Below are 21,801 nucleotides of genomic sequence, written 5' to 3'. Positions count from 1 at the left end.
CCTCTGGAGACACATCTAGAAAGAAGTTGCTATGGCTGATGTCAGAAAGGTTACTGCCTGTGTTCTCCTCTAGGATTTTTATGGTTTCCCGTCTCACATTTAGGTCTTTAATCCATTTTAAATTTATTTTTGTGTATGCTGTAAGAAAGTGGTCCAGTTTCATTCTTTTGCGTGTTGCTGTCCAGTTTTACCAACACCATTTGTTGAAGAGACTATCTTTTTTCAACTGGATATTCTTCCCTGCTTTGTCAGAGATTGACCACGTAGTTGTGGGTTCATTTCTGAGTTTTGTATTCTGTTCACCACTGGCTGCCTTGATTATTCTTTCAGCCAAATGTCATGGCATGTGTGGGTACTTGCAAGTGTGACAACGTTCTTTCCTTCTTGTGGCCACAAATGGTTATACTTGCTTAATTTTGAGGTCCAAAAATGGTCTCAACTGTGCTGACTTTTTTTTACCAACAAATTCAGCAGAGAAAGTATAACTGTTCCTTTTTTTAAAATTTAATAATAATTTTTTATTGTTATGTTAGTCACCATACAGTACATCATTAGTTCTTGATGTAGTGTTCCATGATTGTTTGTACATAACATCCAGTGTTCCATGCAATACATGCCCTCCTTAATACCCATCACCAGGCTAGACCATCCCCCACTCCCCTCCCCTCTAAAACCCTCAGTTTGTTTCCCAGAGTCCATCTCATGGTTCGTCTCCTCCTCTGTTTCCCCCCCCCTTCATTTTTCCCTTCCTTCTCCTAATGTCCTCCCTGCTATTCCTTATGTTCCACAAATAAGTGAAACCATATGATAATTCTCTTTCTATGCTTGACTTATTTCACTTAGCATGATCTCCTCCAGTTCCATCACATTGATGTAAATGTTGGGTAATCCTCCTTTCTGGTGGCTGAGTAATATTCCATTGTATATATGGACCACATCTTCTTTATCCATTCTTCTGTTGAAGGGTATCTTGGCTCCTTCCACAGTTTGGCTATTGTGGACATTGTTGTTATGAACATTGGGGTGCATATGGCCCTTTTCACTACTCTGTATCTTTGGGGTAAATACCCAGTAGTGCAATTGCTGGGTCATAGGTTATCTGTATTTTTAACTTTTTGAGGAACTTCCACACTGTTTTCCAAAGTGGCTGTACCAACTTGGCATTCCCACCAACAGTGTAAGAGGTTTCCCCTTTCTCCACATCCTCTTCAACATTTGTTGTTTCTTGCCTAGTCAGTTTTTACACCAACGGGTGTAAGGTGGTATCTCAATGTGGTTTTGATTTGAATTTCCCTGATGGCTAATGATGTTGAACATTTTTTTCATGTGTCTGTTAGCCATTTGTATGTCTTCAATAGAAAAGTGTCTGTTCATATCTTCTGCCCATTTTTTGATTTGATTATTTGTTTTTTGGGTGTTGAGTTTGAGAAGTTCTTTATAGATCTTGGATACCAGCCTTTTATCTGTAGAGTCATTTGCAAATATTGTCTCCCATTCCATGGGTTGCCTCTTTGTTTTGTTGATTGTTTCTTTTGCTGTGCAGAAGCTTTTTATCTTGATGAAGTCTCAAAAGTTCATTTTTGCTTTTTCTCCCTTGCCTTTGGAGACGTGTTATGAAAGAAGTTGCTGTGGCCGATGTCAAAGAGGTTACTGCCTATATTCTCCTCTATGATTTTGATGGATTCCTGTCTCACATCAAGGTCTCTCATCCATTTAGAATTTATCTTTGTGTATGGTGTGAGAGAATGGTCGAGTTTCATTCTTCTATATATAGCTGTCTAATTTTCCCAGCACCATTTGTTGAAGAGACTGTCTTTTTTCCATTGGATGGGTTTTCCTGCTTTGTCAAAGATTAGTTGATCATAGAGTTAAGGATCCATTTCTGGAGTCTCTATTCTGTTCCATTGATCTATGTGTCTGTTTTTGTGCCAGTATAATGCTGTTTTGGTGATCCAGCTTTATAGCATAGCTTGAAATCAGGCAATGTGATGCCCCCAGCTTTGTTTTTCTTTTTCAACATTTCCTTGGCTACTTGGGGCCTTTTCTGGTACCATGCAAATTTTAGGATTGTTTGTTCCAGCTCTTTGAAAAATGGCATTGGTATTTTGATCGGGACTAACACCAAGGAAATAGAAATAATTATTAGAAACTACTATCAACAACTATATGCCAATAAATTAAGCAATCTGGAAGAAATGGATGCCTTCCTGGAAACCTATAAACTACCAAGACTGAAACAGTAAGAAATTGACAACCTCAATAGGCCAATAATCAGTAATGAGATTGAAGCAGTGATCAAAAACCTCCCAAAAAACAAGAGTCCAGGGCCTGATAGATTCCCTGGGGAATTCTACCAAACATTCAAAGAAGAAATAATACCTATTTTCCTGAAGCTGTTTCAAAAAATAGAAACAGAAGAAAAACTTCTAAACTCATTTATGAGGCCAACATTACCTTGATCCCAAAACCAGGCAAAGACCCATCAAAAAGAATTACAGACCTGTATCCCTGATGAATATGGATGCCAAAATTCTCAACAAGATCCTAGCTAATAGGATCTAACAGTACATTAAAAGGATTATCCATCACAACCAACTGGGATTTATCCCTGTGATGCAAGGGTGGTTCAACATTCGCAATCAGTGTGATAGAACACATTAATAAGCAAAGTGACAAGAATCATATGGTCCTCTCAATTGATGCAGAAAAAGTGTTTGACAAAATACAGCACCCTTTCCTGATTAAAACCCTTTAGGGTGTAGGTATAGAGGGTACATTCCTCAATATCATAAAGACTATCTATGAAAAGCCCACAGCAAATATCATTCTCAATGGGGAAAAGCTGAGAGCCTTTCCCTTAAGATCAGGAACACGACAAGGATGCCCACTCTTGCCATTATTGTCCAACATAGTACTAGAAGTCCTTGCAACAGCAATCAGACAACAAAAAGAAATAGAAGGTATTCAGATTGGCAAAGAAGAAGTCAAACTCTCTCTTCACAGATGACATGATACTTTATGTGGAAAACCCAAAAGACTCCACCCCCAAATTACTAGAATTCATACAGCAGTTCAGTAATGTGGCAGGATACAAAATCAATGCACAGAAATCAGTTGGTTTCCTATACACTAACAATGTAACTGTAGAAAGAGAAATTAGGGAATCGATTCCATTTACAATAGCACCAAAAACTGGAAGATATCTTGGAATAAACCTAACCAAAGAGGTAAAAGCTCTATACTCTAGAAACTACAGAACACTGATGAAAGACATTGAAGAAGACACAAAAAGATGGAAAAACTTTCCATGCCCATGGATTGGAAGAATAAATATTGTTAAAATGTCTATGCTACCCACAGCACAACTCTTACTTAGGGCAAATTTTCTATGCACAAAAGGCTATAATGTACTGTTTGACATCTTGCAAAAGAAATAAAAATCTCTGTAGTCCAGAAAATATCAAGTGTAATAAAAGAAAAATTATTATCAGGTGTAAAACACAGATTCTCATCTTTTTTCTGGGACCTTATTTCTGTGTAACATCTGGGTAATCCTAAAACAAGGTGTCTCGACTTGATAAGTTGTTCTCAAAATTTCAGAGAGCAGAGTTTCAGAGATCAGAGTAATTTTGTAGAATAAGGATTTAATTCCATCAAACTAATGGGTAACAAATTTAGGATTAGGTTATGTAATAAATCACAACCACTAAAAGCAATTTAATATGCTCATTCAAGCAGTCATAGAATATTTAAGAGTAGATAAAAAAAATAACACAGCCAAAAGTTTATGGAAAAAATGACTGAAAAAAGGTTAAAACTCCAAGTATTTTATCCTCTTTTTTTTTTAACATTGAAGGAAATGCTAGTGTCCCACATTAGACAAAGGGGTTTAAGTCTAATGCATTGAAGACTGGGATTCTAAAGAAGCACTGTTTAAGAACCTCTGGACTATATACCCAAACTCTAAAATGTCTAAAAGCCTCCTGATCAAATGTTAATTGTTCTGATTATAATTGCTTTTCAGTTTACAGATACCAGGTATTTTACAACTTTCTGTAAACACTTAACTCAAAGCTTTTAATGAAATAACCATTCAAAGTGGAAATTCAGGTACAAATTATGCTCTGGACCAAAACTTCTGGAATATAGTGTTATCTTCCAGTGCTGCTCAAATGTCTCCATGGAAACACCTCAAGCTATGAATATTCTAAGGGCCATTGCATGTGCATGATATTTTCAAAATCTGGATTCTGTGTTTAAGAATTCTTAAAATTTCTTATAAAATTTTTTAAGTTACTGATCACCAGAAGAAAAAAAATTGCTAAAGATGGGATGGAGTTCAGACCTGTTACTCTATGAGTGGTGGGAGGTAGCGGTGAACATTCTCAAATTTACCAGCCTCATCTTGGCTCAGGACCCATTTTTATCTATCTAGTACAGACCCATTATCAAAATACCACTGCAAGGACAAAGAAGTTTAATTCATCCACGGTAAGAACACTGGTAGCTCCGTTACAGGCTAACTGCTGCACACAGGGAAAATTAAAAATAAGACTTTGTTAGATGTCAGAGTTTGTGTCCAGATTAACACTAGGCTGTCCACATCCATGTGTTGACTCTGTTCCTAAATGACTCATTATGTAAGTTTAGGATCATTGCTTTTAGTGTTAATAGAAATATGAAGTCAATTTTTCTAAACAGAGAGGAACCTCTCTTTTGCAATGCCTGAATCCTGGTGAAAGGAAACTGATAAAAGGGCAGAGGTAGATGAAAGAGCATATTAATTAATATGTTCTCTTTTTCAAAGTAGCATTTTAAGGCAACCTGAGCCACTATTGAAATATTTTAGCCTTCTCTAAAACATTCTTGAATATTCAGATAGTTGATATGACAAATACATGTATATTTTGGATTACTTCAAGCTTTTCATTTTACTTTCATTGTTCAGATCAACACTAAATGTCTAAGATATTGTCTTATTCACAAATAAGAAAGGGAAACAAGAAGGGAAATTACCTGTTTTACAAGTTCAATATTAAATAGATGCAAAGGAAAGTACACCTTCCATCACCACCTCAAAAATCTCTTGTTCCTTTGGTTTTTTATGAGAACCATTCTTTCATTCATTCATTCAACAAATAATTTTAAAGTTTCTAAAATCTTTCAGAGACTGCTGCAGGTACTGAAGAATCAGGTATACAACATAAAGCACCAGTCCTGATGAATGGACATACCAGGGGCAAGAAAGGGCATATACAATGCCAGGTAGTGATTAGTGCTAAACACACAAAAAAAATAAGCAGGATAGGGTGATAAAGAGTGCCTAGGCAAGGTTATTTGGAGTGTTCTGAGACAGCCTCTTTAATAGGCTGTCCTTGACCTTGGTCTTGGCAATGATTTCATAAATTTAATACCAAAATCAAAGACAAAAAAAGCAAAACTAAATAAGTAGGACTACATCAAATCACAAAGCTTCTGTATAGCAAAGGAAACAACTGACAAAATGAAAAAGCAACCTACAGAATGGGAGAAAATATTTACAAATCATATTCTGATAAGGGATTAATATCCAAAATATATGAAGAGCGTCTACATCTCAATAGCAAGAAAGCCAATCTGACTAAAAAATTGGCAGAGGATCTGAATAGACATTTATCCAAAGACAACACAGATGGGCCAACAGGTACATGAAAAGATGTTCAACATCACTCATCATTGGGGAAATGCAAATTAAAGCCACAATGAGGTATTACCTTATACTGCTTAAAATGGTTATCATCAAAAAGAAATAACCAGTGTTGGTGCAGATGTGGAGAAAAGGGAACTGTTGTACACTGCTGGTAGGAATATAAACTGGTATAGCCACTGTGGAAAAAAGTATGGAGATTTCTCCAAATATTAAAAAAAAAATAGAGCTACCACATGATCCAGCAATTCTACTTCTGAATATTTATCCAAACAAAACAAAGTCACTCTTGAAAAGATATGCATGCTTCCATGTTCATTGAAGCATCAGTCATGATAGCCAAGAAGGAAACCTAGGTGTCCATCAATAGACAAATGGATAAAGAAAATGTGGTACATGCACACACACAATACACACATACACACACACACAATTTAGCCATGAAAAAAATTTAAAAATCTGTTATTTGTGATAATATGGATGGACCTTAAGGGCATTATGCTAAATAAGTTGAGAAAGATGAATATCATACAATCTCATTTACATGTGGAATCTAAAAAGATACAAAGAGAGAAACAAAAGCCTACTAAACTCCTCGATACAGAGAACAGATTGGTGGTTGCCAGAGGCAGGGTCCAGAGTTCGGGGTGGGGCACAAAACGGGTGAAGGTGGTCAGAAGGTACAAACTTCCAGTATAAGTCCTGGAGATATAATGTAAAATATATTAAAAGAGAGGACAGACAGACATACTATGTGAACAGCAACTTAAGAAGTAAAGGAGAGAACATGGTAGAGATTTGGAGGAAACATGCTTCTTGCTTGACTTGGTGTAGTCAAAGAGGAGCAAGAAAGCACTGTGGCTGAAGCTGAGTGATCAAAGAGACTTGTGGTAAGAGATGAACTTGAAGGGGTGTGCAGGGCTAGACCCTGTAGGGCCTTGGAGGCCTTTGGTAAGGAGGGTTTTTTGTTTTGTTTTGTTTTGTTTTTTAGGTATGATGGGATAGTACTGGAGAAATTTGAAGAGGGAAAAGATATAATACTACTTATATTTTAAAAACCACTTTGGTTGTTGTGTAGAAAGAATAGATTATGGAAAAGTGGAAGACTGGAGACTAGTTAAGAAAGGTGTGTTCAGAGTCTAGACAAGAAATTATGGTGGCTTGGACTGGAAGCTGTGAAGATGGTGTAAAAAGTTGGATTTGGGATATATTTGAATGTAGAGTACATAGATGAGCTGTGTAGTGGGGTAAATGGTGGTTCCTCAAAAAATATGTCTACACCCTAACCCCTGGAACCTGGGAATACGACCCTATTTGGGGGAAAAAAGAAGAGGGCCTTTGCAGATATAATTAAAGATCTCTAGATGAGATCATTATGGATTATCCAGGTACACCCTAAGTCCAATGCCAGTATCCTTATAACAGACAGAAGAGAAGATACATACACAGAAACAAACAAACAAAAAAAAAAACAACAAACAACGACCGTGATGATGAAAGCAAAGATTTCAGTTACATGGCCACAAGCCTAGGAGGGCTTGGAGTCACCAGAAGCTAGAAGAGACAAGGAAGTTTTCTCCCTTATGGCCTTTGGAGGACACAGAGTCCTAATAATACATGTTGATTTCAGATTTGAGGCCACTAGACCAATAATACAATTTTTGTTTTAAGACATCAAGTTTGTGGTAATTTGGTATAGCATCCCTAAGAAATTGGATATGCTGCATGAGATGAGTCTACAGCTTAGGGGAGACCCAAGAAGGCCTATACCAAGACATATAGCAATGAACATGGCAAAGAGTAGTGATAAAGACAGAATTTAAAAGAGAAGAAAACAGTTATATACAAGGGAAACCCCACAAGACCATAAGCTGAGTTTTCAGCAGAAACTTTGCAGACCAGAAGAGAGTGGCATGCTATATTCAAAGAACTGAAAGGAAAAAGTCTGCAGCCGAGAATACTCTATCCAGCAAAGCTATCATTCAGAATAGAATGAGAGATAAAGAGTTTCCCAACAAAAGTTGAAGAGCTCAAGACCACTAAAGCAGCCTTACAAGACAAGTTAAAGGAGACTAAGTGGGAAGAAAAGACCATAGACATGCATTTAAAAAAAAAAGTAGGAAGCAAAAAGTAGTAAAATTAAGCATATCTATAAAAATTAGTCAATGGACTCACAAAATAAAAGGATGTAAGGAGTGACCCCAAATCAACTTGATACATTACATCAACAAGAGAAAGGATAAAACCCATATGATTTCAGTGAACACAAGAAAAGCATTTGACAAAGTATAATACCCATTCATGATAAAAGCCATCAACAAAGTAGGTTTAGAAGGAACATGCCCCAACACAATAAAGACCATATATGAATAACCCACAGCAAACACCATACATACTCCATAGTGAAAAACTGGAGCTTTTCCCCTACGGTCAGAAACAAGACAAGGATGTGCACTCTTACCACTTTGATTCAACATAATACTGAAAGTCCAGCCACAGCAATCAAACAACAACAATGAAAAATAAAGAAAGGCATCCACATTGGTAAAGAAGAAGTAAAACTTTACCTATTTGCAGAGGACATGATACTATATTTATATATAGAAAACCCTAAAGACTCCACCAAAAAAGTCCTAAAAATGATAAATGAATTCAGTAAGTTTAGAGAATACAAAAATTAATACAAAAATTTAAATTTCTGTACAGTAATAATGAAGCAGCAGAAAAAGAAAATAATCCCATTTATAATTGCACCAAATAGAATGAAATGCCTAAAAATAAACTTAACCAAGGAGGTGAAAGACATGTACTCCAAAAACTATAAATCATTAATGAAAGAAACTGAATACAACACAGAGGCTTTATTTGAAAGATATTCCATGTTCATGAATTGAAAGAATATTGTTAAAATGTCCATACCACCTAAAGCAATCTACAGATTCAGTGCAATCCCTATCAAAATACCAATGTCATTTTTCATAGAACTAGAACAAATAATCCTAGACCCCAAGTAGCAAAAAATAAATAAATAAAATCTTGAAATAGAAGTACAAAGCTGCAGGTATCACAATTCCAGATTTGAAGTTATACTACAAGGTTGTAGTAATAAAAACAGTACGATGTTGGCATAAAAATACACACATAGATCAATGCAACAGAAGAGAGAGTCCAGATATCTGCAAATGACCTGTCTGATACAGGGTCAGTATCCAAAATATATTCAGAATTTACACAATGCAACACCAGGAAAATGAATAATCCAATTTAAAAATGGGCAGCGGCCATGAACAGATGTTTCTCCAAAGAAGACAACAGATGGCAAACAGACATGTAAAGATGTGCAACATCACTAACCATCATGGTTAAAAACAAAACAAACAAAACGAAACAAAAATCACAGGGAACCAGAAGTGTTGGCAAAGTTGTGGAGAAAAAGGAACCCTTGTGCGCTGCTAGTAGGAAAGCAAATTGGTGCAGCTACTACGAAAAACGGTATGGAGGTTCCTCAAAAAGATGGAAAAATAGAACTACCATATGATCCAGAAATTCCAGTATTAGGAATTTACTCAAAAAATACAAAAATACTAATGTGAAAAGATGTATGTACCTCTGTGTTCATTGAAACACAGGTACAATAGCCAAATTATGGAAACAGCCCAAATGGCCATCAATAGATGAATGGATAAAGAAGTGGTGTGCGTGTGTGTGTGTATTACTCAGCCATAGAAATAAATGAAATCTTTCCATTTGTAACAACATGGAGAGAGCTAGAATGTATAATTCTAAGTGACATAAGTTAGAGAAAGACAAATACCATATGATTTCACTCATATAAGGAATTTAAGAAACAAAGCAAATGAACAATGGAAAAAGAGAAAAAAAAAAAAAACCCAGATGCTTAACTGTAGAGAACTGATGGTTGCCAGATGGGAGGTGGGTGAGGGGATGGGTGAAATAGGTGAAGAAGATTAAGAGTGCACATATTTTGACGAGCACTGAGTAATGTTGAATCACTCTATTGTACACCTGAAACTAATATAACACTGTATGCTAATCATACTGGAATAAAATATAAAAACAAAAAAATATTTTTAAAAACCCATCTAGAATACATAAACTGTGTACAAAGAAAAATGTAAAAATTCTGGTTGTTTGATCATACCACATAATTTAAAACAAAAGGTCATTGGTTATAAGTTTTTCTAATTTACTCATTCCTTTGACTACATTGTGAACTAATGTTTATAGTTAGTTCGGTTGCATTTATGGCACAAGATCTTTTTCAAAACAGAGAAACCAATTTCCCTTAAATGTAACCGCACTCTATTTCCAGCAACAATTGTATTTTTAAAGGTTAATTTGTAGAAGAAATGTACAACTAATTTTCTACTCTATACTCACCAGTTACATTACTCACAAGGCTAACATCTACATAAAGGACAATCTTTCACTTGTCCCCCACCTCACATCTTATTCAAAGGTTTTTTCCCCTCCCACCTCATTTCTGACTTAGTTGGGAAAGTCCAGGAGTTTCAGACAAGGTATCCAGGTATCGATGTGTTTCTTGATGGGATGTTTTTTCCCTTGGTAATCTCTGGAGTTTCTTTAAATTATCTACTTAACACAGCAGAGAAGCTGGTTTTTGTACGTAAGACTGCATCCAGACTGAAATGCTGTCCCAAGTACTGATGGCAGGGGGTGGGTGGTCATCTTGCACATGATATTCTTAGAGGCAATGCATGAACTTATTTTATAAACTCTTGGGCTATGTATTTGATGTAAAATATGTACAGTATTAATGTCAGCCATCTCTTAAAATTGAGCCTATAAATACTGTTGTATAATTTATTTTGGTCAGAAACATTTGGACTGAGTAGTGCCCCATGGGTCAGGATTTTCTTCAGTGCCATTTAGCAAATGTCTTTAGCCCATGCCATTAGCAAAAATTTTGTATAATGCAACAGAATACCTTGCAGTTGTCACACTGTAAACTTCACTTCTGGGAGTCTTTGCTATTTTTCTGGAACCCAGTCTAGCAAAAATTAGAGGAAAAGCCCTAAAGAGATTTATTTCTGTTAAGAGAAAAAGCCTATGTTTTCAGGCTCAACAGTTGAATCCACTACAGATAACAAATGGTGTCCACTAGCTCAACCCTTCAGAGTTTACAGTGTTGGGACTCGATTTGTGCTTTCTGTGGGGCAGTTGGATAAAATTGAACAGCTAAAATTTCCAATCCCATGCAGCTCCTAAATAACTAGTTTGTAAATTGACTTGCAGATGCAAAATAACCACCATCCTGCATATTTGCTGCTGGTTTTTCTGTTTAGTTGTATTTTTTTTTTTTTTTTGGTAAAAAGGTGAAATTTCCAACCAGGCACATGCCATTCAATTTTCTGTCAATCACATAGTTGTATAAAGCAGCAAAACTGAGGGGGGGAATGATTGTTGTATACACTGTAAATTGCTTTGCATAGTCTCATTTGAGATAATTGATGTAAGAATCTTGACTTTTATATTACTATAAACAAAAGGGGAAATAAAGAGAAAAGTTGATTTAAACATCACATGGAAAACCTGAAAAAGAAGATCTAGTAGTATATAAGGGTTGCCTAGTTCCATTCGGTACCAAGCCATAAAGCCACTTCAAAGCAGTGAGCATTGGCACACACACACACAGACCACTGGAGTAGAAGACGAAAGTCCAGAAACAGACCCAGGTGCATATGAGGATTTAGTACTTGATAAAGATGGGCTTTTTAATTATTGATGTTGAAACAAGTAGCTGTTGGGAAGAGAAAAGCTCAGATCTATCCCCCGCACTATAGATTAATCCCAAATTGATGAGCTAAGAGTTAAAATAATAAGTACCAAAATAGTGCATGAGGGAAGTCTTTTATTTCTTGGAATTGAAGGTTTTTCTAAATAGGTCTCTAAATTTTAATCATATAGTATAAAGAAAATGTAATTATTTTCATCAAGCTCCAATCTATGCCATGAAATCCCAGTTTACCCATTTGTCTTAATATAAACATTTTCAATGTGAGCCAGGATATAAAACGTCAAGAAGCACAGCTCTACACAATTACTTTTTCCTGCCTTTTCTACACATTCCAGACACTTAGCCTTTTGTTAGAATTCCTCCATTTTTAGGAAGAAGTTTAAAAAAAAAATCAACCAGTTAGAACATTTGTAGGCAAATGACAAGGAATCATTACATATGGGAAACTTTTTACTTTTGCAAAGAATAGCATCTTTTTGCTCCTTGACAGTGCCGAGATACTTAAATTCAAATAAATACAATTCTTAAGGAAAGTGTCATTATGAGAAAGCTTTTGTTCTTTTACTTCAATGTTCAAAGTTACATTTAACAAACTTCAGAATTAAAACTTACACAAAAACTTTTTATTTTGATGTAGTCCCAATAGTTTATTTTTGATTTCCCTCTCCTCAAGAGACATATCCAGAAAAATGTTTCTATGGCCAATGTCCAAGAAATTGCCCATGTTCTCTTCTAGGAGTTTTATGGTTTCAGGTCTCACATTTGGGTCTTTATTTACTTTTGCATATGGTACTTTTGCATATGGTACGAGAAAGTGGTCGACTTTCATTCTTTTGCATGTAGCTGTCCAGTTTTCCCAGCACCGTTTATTGAAGAGACTGTCTTTTCCCCATTGTACATTCTTTCCTAGGTCCTAGATTGACCATATAAGCTTGGGTTTATTTCTGTGCTTTCTATTCTGTTCTGTTGATCTATGTGTCTATTTTTGTGCCAGTACCGTACTGTTTTGATTACTACAGCTTTGTAGTGTATTTTGAATACTGGAATTGTGATACCTCCAGCTTTGTTCTTCTTGTTCAAGATTGTTTAGGCTAGTTGGAGTCTTTTGTGGTTCCACACAAATTTTAGATTTGTTCTAGTTTTGTGAAAAATGCTATTGGTATTTGATAGGGATTTCATTGAATCTATAGATTGCTTTGGATAGTATAGACATTTTAATATTAATTCTTCCAATCCATGAGCATGGGAATTTCGCACATTGCTCACTGAGAAATTATGTTTTACCACACACCCTTAAGAAAATTTTCTACAAATTCTTAGAGAAAAAAATGCATTTAAGCAAAGATAATATCTAGAACTGCAGATGACAATTCTACCAACAGAACAAAAATTTAGAGTTTTCAGTTGTCTTCAATATATTCTTCATTCTTGGGATGTAGGTGAAGCTTCTGTAATAAGAAGATAAATGTTCTGTCATTTTTCAGAAAAATTGGTTTTAAAATTTAAAACTTTTTTCTCTACTGTTACCTCCAGTACTATTTCAAGGCATGGTTTTATTACATGGTCAGTTAAAAGTTTAGAATTAGGTTTAGGAATGAATGTGGTCACTCAACAGAAACATAAATTGCTTCTAAGAGAGGTGCAGAATAGTGTGACATTAGGATTCTACCAGCAATAGTTCTTTTTCCCCAGAATATGATGGAATGAGAAGCCATTCAAGCCATATGGGCTCTGAACAGGACATAAAATTACTTTGTTCCTTCAGATCAGCTACAGATCTTATGTCCTGATAAACCCATTTTAAGTTGAAAATCTTGGAAGTTGAAACTGCATTTAATACACCTAATGAACCAAACATCGTAGCGTACCCTTAGTCTACCTTAAACATGCTCAGAACACTTACACTAGCCTACAGTTGGGCAAAATCATCTAACAAAAAAAGCTTATCTTATAATTAAGTGTTGTATATCTAATGTAATTTCTTGAACATTGGAGTAGAAGTGATAAATAGAATAATTTTATCAGTTGTTTACCCTCACGATTGTGTGGCTGACTGGGAGCCATCTCTTGCTGCTCCCACCCAGCATCACAAGAGAATATTATACTGCATATCACTAGTCCAGGAATAGATCAAGATTCAAAATTACAGTTTCTACCGAAAGCATATTGCTTTTGTACCATCATAACATTGGAAAATTTTAAGTTGGACCAATCTAAGTCGGGGACAGCATGTATATCAAAATGGATACACTGAAGAGAACATTCCTATTATGGCTACATAGTCATGGTAGAAGTAAATTTTAGGTCCTGACATTTTGTTTCTTACAAAGCAGTTTGGTTGTTCTGCTAAAGGCAGGTCTTATTCACCAGACCATGTAAATGCTGTGTATACCATTTATTAGTAGTGTCCATTGCCCACGAGACTGGCTGGCTCAGACAGGTCATTTTGTCTTAAGACTATGGGAATTTTCTACTAAAGAAATTTAAAGTCCAGATGACTTGTAAATGAAAGTAAGAAATGTGGAGGCTAAAAACTCACCACAGGTACTCTTTAAAATCAGTTAAGTTGGAAGCATCTGTCTGCAGAAGGAACTTCAAAGGAGTATGCAGGATCAAGACATGAAATATGTAGAACTGGGTGTTCCTGCTTTGCTGGGCTCTAAAGTTTCCTTGATTTTTTCAGGCATCCTTCAAGGCCAGCAGAAGTAGGCTCTCTGTGGTTGCTTAGAAATAAAGAAAACACTGGAAATGTTTGAAAATGCTCTAGTTTCTATACAGTCTTTATTTGCCTCATGCTCATGAAATTACTCAAAATTATCTTCTCAAATTAGAAATGTACTATGTGTTCAGAATCAACTTCAACCATAAACTAATTTAGACAGAAATTAAAGAAGTTCAATCTGATACATCTGGTTATCTTCTTTGCCTGCAGGGAGATCTTTTAGGGGCAGGGAGGAGGCTAGGGAACAGAATCTGTTTAGGTCTTAGGGCCTGATCCTGCCTTTCCCACTCTCTCCAAGAATCCCATGTGGATTAGAACCATCTGGGCTGATTCTGCTAGCACTCAGGACAACAGACAGCAAGTTGGGGTCACTATGAAGGACCAGTCTTAGGTGGGTAACTGGAAAGAGAAGAGAAAGTTGAGAGGAGACAGAGTAGATACACAGAGCTCTTAGGATTGTCAGCCACAAAGGGACCTCGTTGGAATCCTTAGTGACTGGAGGTCTCCAGTGTGGAGGACTGGACACTGAATGCTAAGAAAACTTCTAGAACTGGTAACAGGAATAGCAAGAATACACTTTATTGTATTAGAATTTAAGATACCTTCATTTTCCCCTGTGCTTGCCTGATTACTTTTTATCACAAAGGAGGTCAAAAGTCGGGTAATTTTGTGGGTGAATGTGGATGTAGGTGCATGAATGCATGAAGGGTTTCTTAAGGATCTAAACCTGGCCATATACTCTGGTTTCTCTTCAGATCGCATAAATCTTTCGCCTTTTACTAAACCTGGCCATGCCTTGACTTTCCAGATTGGACATCAAGAAACTTGAATTTTTCTGATTTGTATTCATCTTGGGAGATTCACTGGCCTGAACCCAGAACACTTCAAAGACTGGTATGTTGATCTAGAAATTCTAGACCCATGGGATTATGTGGTCCCGGTCACAATTTATATTTCTTGGTGGAGGACACTGGTCAAGACCCGTAACTGAAAGAACAGTCTCTGCCCAGAGCATTCCCAACCCCAGAAAACTCTGAGCAGCATAGCCTTCTGCAATTTCACGTCTCTTTCCCAGATGGTAAAAAAGCTGAACAATAAACACAAAAACCAGACAAGTAAACTAGCAAACCAGCCAGACAAACAAACACTGAATAGAGTTTGGAGGAAGAATTACATGAATCACAGGTGCCGTATGGTATCCTGGAAACTCAAGGAAGTTTATTTTATAGCCGATTTCCTGATTGGAGAGTAATAAGCAAATTATGCCCTCAGATTCTTAAATTACTTCACTTACAAGCCAATACCCTCTGAGTGGCCATTGTAACACGTCCAAATTCAGGTAGAAATAATCCTGGCAAAACAGGTTTCTGAAGGAAACGCTCCCTATTTTTTCTACTTCTGAATGCCAAAGTTGGGACTTTAATGGTCAGATAGGATGTTCCTGGTTCCGGTGTCTAAACATAAACTCAGAAAGGAATTTCTAATTTGAGGCTGGCTGAAGATTCACTTATTTAAGAAGCAAGCATTTATAGCAGTGTGAAGGCATTTTTGTAGGCGTCTTATAAATACAAATTTGATTTTCATAAGAGAAAAGGTACTTTTATAGTTTCTTTTACAGATGCAGACGCTGCCCATGTTTCCCCAGAGGGTACACAGCAGAGTCAGGGTCTAGGAAGTCTGATCAGGCGTGCTGTGCTGCCTCACCTGGATTTGCCAAGACTGAGTGTAGATATGTTCTGTGGTGGGAATTACACATTTAATCATACACATGACATACAAGCAGGTTACCCAGTAGGTGTGGGGGCCTCCGCCACCTCACTAAGGAACCTCACTAAAGGCTTTGACCAATGAGGCTGAAGAGCTCTTCTGTTAGGGCCTGTCCTATGCGCTTCAGAGCTCCTAATACAAATCAGAGAACTTCTTGGCTTTCTGTTCCAGATTCAGTCTTTAAGAAGCATGCAATCAATTTCTTCGGAAAGCGTTTCTTCTTTCCAAAACACTGCACAAAATTTCGGCTGGCTGCTTTGCTGGCCAACCTCAGGAATTCTGCAGCTTCCTAAGCCTCTAACCTGAGCACCCCATAACCACATGCTATTCATGGCTCGGTTGTTCTGCAGTCATCAGGTTCTGCTGTGCTAATGGGTGACAAAAGCACCTCCATCTCCCTTTGGCCAAAAGAACCATTTGCTATTCAGACCGAGATAGAAACTGATTTCCCATTCCATGACATGCTGACATTTCCTGGAACATGTAGCGTGAGTAACTATTTTTGTAGAAGTGCCTCAGAAGTGGCCTTAGGGGAGAATTTCTGTTTAAATCGATAGCATGTGGGCTATATTACGATTACACTATCATGGGATCACCAGCAAGTAGGTATTACCCTCATCCTAAAACAACCCACGGGAATAATAAAGGCTTCAGAGTATAGTCCTTACGTATAGTCTTTGTATGAGTACACATACACACACACACACACACACACACACACACACACACACACACGAGAGAGGACTTTTCCCCTTTGTGGCTCCCCTGGTTCAATGAACCCCTTGCAACTCCTTGCAATTTGACAACTTATTGCTTTGCATGGTTTTTATGGTCATTCTCATAGTATGAGAATCTATAAAACAAGTATTATGGACCCAATGCTATCACATTCCAGATTTGGGCCACAAAGCTGATACTTTCCATTTGGTTCTATATCTGCAGTTTGATTAACTGTTATTTGTGAATAGATTAGACTCATTTACTATAAGAATGATTTAATTAAACACAACCCTCATTACTTAAAGCAGGGGAGTTCTGTAGATTAGTGGTTCTTCAAACTTGACTAGCCATTAGAAACATCTAGGGACCTTCTACACTAAGACCCACCCTGCCTCTAAATCACTTACAGCAGTATTGCAGGGGTTGGGATGCAGGTGTCCTACATTTCGAAGTCCCCCAGGAGATTCCAATGTGTAGCTGAGCTTGGGAACTACTGATTTACAGGGAGATTTTTAAAAAATATTGTTTAATAACACTTACCATAATAGAGAACACTTGGTATATTATACCTGCTACACACTAGGCACCGCTGTAAGCATTTTATGAATACAAAATTCTCACTATGACCCTATAATATTGTTACCTCTGTGTTAGTTGATGGAAAGGGCCAGAAATTGAATGATTGGTTCAAGCTCACCCACGTTGTAAGTGGCAGAGTAATAATGATTTTTGCTCTGTCAATTTGGCTCTTAACCCTTATGTTATTCTGCCTATTTTTTTTTTAAGATTTTATTTATTTATTTCAGAGAAAGAGAGAGAGCATGAGAGGGGGGAGGGTCAGAGAGAGAAGCAGACTCCCCGCAGAGCAGGGAGCCAGAAGCAGGACTCGATCCTGGGACTCCAGGATCATGACCTGAGCCAAAGGCAGTTGCTTAACCAACTGAGCCCCCCAGGCGCCCTATTCTGCCTATTTTTATATTTTTAAATAGAGTACAGCGGCAGCAGCAGGCACACATAGGCACACTTCGGAGTGCTTTTTACAGAAACACATTGATAGCAATGACAACTTCCTTCATCAATGCCAGTCTTATTAGTAATCGCTCAATCTATTTTTTATTGTTCTACTCTCAGAACAAAGCTCTTTTCCCAGTGTTTATGTAACTGAAATTAAACCCTATATCACGTACCAGGGACTTTAAAGTCATTTATTGATATTGGCAACGTGCATTGCTATGGAAATCTCATTCACATAGTTGTCCTGCTTTCATGCTCTTACACAAACAAGTGATTCTCCCCCTCTTCTAAAGAAATAAATGAACCTCTTGCTCTCACTGGAGTCCCACTGTCACAGAACGTGAGGAGTGTTCCCCAGTAACTCTCTTGTGTGTTGTGGGGCATTCTTAAGCCATGAGAGTTGTCTCTCCAACATTCCTGGATTACCTCTTTTCAGCTTTCTGAACACCCATGTGCAGCACAGAAACAAACTGCTCATGGACCCACAAGACCCAGAGAGGAGAACTTACCTTCCCCTGGTGTATAGTAGCAGGAGGGAGAGAGGTGTTCTCCCAGCCTTAGGCCCCAGCAAGAAGGGGGAAGCTCCCATTGACTCCTTCTCCCTGCAACCCACCTCCACTCTGCCTTATAATGATCCGCAGAGGCTTGCTGATATGAGGCCCTTGAGGACCTGCAGCTGGAGCCATTTAAGTGCAGCTACTGCCTCTGAGCCTGGTTGGGGGCCCTGAATCTTTCCTCCAGGAGGAGCATCAGAAAGTCACTCCAGAGTTGCCATATCCACAGTCATGGATCATAGTCTGGCCTTACATCTGCCCTCAAATAGGCTGTTGACTTACTTCTGCAATCACATCTTTCTTTATATCTTAGTATTAGGAACTGTGTCTCTATTTTTCTGTTCTGTACACTTACCTGCATGTTCCAGCCTCTGAGGCAGGCCCCAACCTGAGATAATGGCTCTTTCTTATTCCCTTGCAGCCCTCTGGGATCTGAAGTCAAAGTCCCTAATTCCAGCCCCCAGCCTGGACTGGTCAGCAGCCAGATCTCGCTGACACCCACAGGCTGCACTCATGGCCCTTGGCCTCTTGCAGGCCCCTCCAAACATATTTGCCAATCTCCCCAGATGGTTTTTGCTTTACTGCCAGCTGCTGAGACTTGTCCCAGTGACTTTTTCTGCCCCTGGGGTTCTGGTGTGCTTCTGCTTATGGATCTCTTTTAGCCTGACCCATCCCAGGTGCCATTTGAGCCTGAGGTTTGGCAGCCTTCTTGCCACTGGAGATGGGGTTTGTGATAAATTATTTATATGCACATGGAATTTTGTTTTTACTGAGCTTTGTTGCAGGGTTCTAGCAGTTGTTTCCACCTCTCTCAGGATGGCTGGCACAGATGGACCCTTTATTAATGGGGCCAGGTTCTTTTTAGTAAAACGTTTAAAAATCACATCCAGGGAGCCCTGGGTGACTCGGTTAAGCGTCTAACTGGATTTCGGCTCAGGTCATGATCTCTCAGGGTCACGAGATCAAGCCCCACAGGTGAGCTCCATGCTGAGCGTGGAGCCTGCTTAAGATCCTCTCTGCCCCCCCCACCCCCCCCCCCCCCCGCTCTCGCATTCTCTCTCTCTCTCAAACAAAAACCAAAAAAACCCACATCCAAGCAGGACACCTTTGTAAGCAGGTACCCAGCAGTTTCGTAGGGCATCATTTCTTCCCCCACACTCACTGTTCCTCATCGTCTTTGCCCATCATTGTCCGACCTCCACCCCAGGCTCATCCTCCCTTTACTACTGTACCTCCCTCCTCATATCCACTATCCATCAGTTCCAATACCCATTCTTCAGGCTGTGGCTGCATATTAGATTCATCTGAATCACTTTAATTAAATCAGAATCTCTGCAGATAGGGTGTGGGCAGTGGTGGTGTTACGGGCTCCTCAAATTATTCTAAAGTACCTGTAACCCTGAGTCAGCAAAATTTAGTCTTCTGTTCTTTTATATGAAGACCAAAATGCTCTGTCACCCAGAATTGCATTGTATCCAATTTATCATTTTATTCCTAATGAGTAACATAGCATGTAGCATATCTTGGAAACAATGTATATTTGATGAATAAATAAATAAACATTTCTGAAATGTGTTTGACTTTTTCCCATGGCTGAAGCCTATGATTCCTGTTCACTAAACCCAAGTGGCTGGAAAATTTAAACAAATACATTCCATGTGTGTTTACATCTAATTATAAAAATTTTAGATTTTGACATTCCTGATTGCTCTACTTTTTAAAATTTAATATATGTAAATATTATATAATATATATAACATATATATATTCATCGTAGGAAAAATTTAAAAATACTTATAACCAAAACAAAGTAACTAAAAAACACCTGTACTTGTACCACCCAGAAATAACCACTGTTACTCCTTTATCCTCTCTCCACTTCCTATGTACATACATTCCTGCATGTGTTAGACTGAATCATACTTGCTCAATCCCTAATATATTGTGTTTAATCTTAGTTTTATTAAAACATAACTTATAGACAAGTGAGCTAAACATTAGGAAGGTTAAAACATAAATGTCAAAGTTCTCTAGAAGGCCCCTAAGACCTTTCTAACATTCAGCTACTCTTGTGTTCCACTAGTGGTCAAATCCTTAAATAAACATTCCTGTTTCTAAAATCTAAAAAGTTACTCTCCAGTGACTATAGATGGGAACAAAAGAGGATTTTCATGAAAATGAAAACATTTCCTGAGGGTTTTGAGTCTTAAACTCATAACATTCCTTCAAACCTGTGCTTACTTTTTAAATTTTGACAGAAAAAAAAAAAGGCAATAACTAATGTTTATCAACCACTTTTTTTAAGGGGCTGTACTAAACAATTTACATGAGTTATTTTGTTTTCTGGTCTCTGTAGAAGTGTTCAGTAGGTATTAAAATGCCCAGATCATAATCAAGAAAACTAAGGCTTAGCTCGGTTAAGAAAATCACGTGGCTCCTGCAGTTAGTAAACAAGAGAGCAGAGATTCATGGATAAATACGTCACTCCCCACCCCATGTTCTGCTGTTACTAACAACACCAAAAAAATATGAAGTACTTTGACAAAATTGATTTTACCAAAATCCTGTACTGATTATCTTCCTACCTTTATTATGTCACTCTAGAATTTCACTGGCCTCAAATTTGTGGTTTAAAATCCCCATTTTTCTTCTGGGGGAAGTTGAGAATTTACCCATGTCTAGTCTACACTGTTTCTTTGTCTTGATTTCCTAAAGATTTTCAGAGTCATTCATCCACAGCACTAGTTGTCAGTTAGTCCTCCTTGTGCTGCACGCGAACGGATCTGTTGCTGACTCCACGCAGAACTGGAAGGATCCACTTGAACAGCTGAGCCCTTTAACTTTTCATAATGAATTCACTAATTAATGGATGCATTGTATCCAGAGCACATGGATCTCTTTTCAATCAACGGCAGAGATTACCTCATTTATCTCAATTTAGAGCCATTTCCTGTATAGCTCCAGTTAAAGCCTGACCAATCGATTGATATTCAGGGCTGGTAGTTTATGAATCATGAGTGGTTACACATTCCCTAAGCTTTTTCTTATTGAGTCAAACCACCCGCAAGTAGCGTACCTACATTCTGGCTCTCCATGCAAATCACTTCGTAGGACGGTGACTTGAATTATGCCATTAGCTTGCGTCAAGTTTGCTCTTACAGATGGCTACGTGCAGAATGACCACTGCTACCGAAGACGCCGTGCGTTATGTATGTCAACGTTTCTTATATAAAGACTAATATGGTAAATTCCTCCCCGAGTTCAGAGGCAGAAAAAGGTTGGTCTCTTCTGACGTACCAATCCGCTTCTTTTCTTATTTAGGTAATGAGGACTACAATACTCCTTTATATTTTTCTTTTAGCCCTGACTCTCTAGTTGTCAGGAAGCTGACAGCTAATATTCTGCTCACTTGCTGTAGCTTCCTATAGTCTAGATTTGCTGGTATAATTACCCGCTTGGCTTTTCTCATTACCAGCCTCATGCCTCCATACCCTCCCTCTTCTTTTTCTTTTGTCTTAATAAGTTCGCAGCTTTTTGCTTGGTAGTAAAGGCAGTATGG

General features: G+C 37.9%; 1 long non-coding RNA gene across 1 annotated transcript in view; it reads left to right on the top strand.

The window, feature by feature from the left end:
* Positions 1–21,801, top strand: part of LOC103661793 — a 209,658-nt gene that overhangs the window by 181,657 nt on the left and 6,200 nt on the right. The window contains exon 2 of the long non-coding RNA XR_568268.2: positions 14,996–15,081. This is a non-coding gene — a long non-coding RNA (uncharacterized LOC103661793). The remainder of the gene's footprint in view (positions 1–14,995; positions 15,082–21,801) is intronic.

This window comes from Ursus maritimus, unplaced genomic scaffold, assembly GCF_017311325.1.
Source record: "Ursus maritimus isolate PB19 unplaced genomic scaffold, ASM1731132v1 scaffold_11, whole genome shotgun sequence".
NCBI classification, from domain to species: Eukaryota; Metazoa; Chordata; class Mammalia; order Carnivora; family Ursidae; genus Ursus; species Ursus maritimus.
Note: the sequence above shows the minus strand (reverse complement) of the source record. Positions and strands in the feature narration are given on the sequence as shown.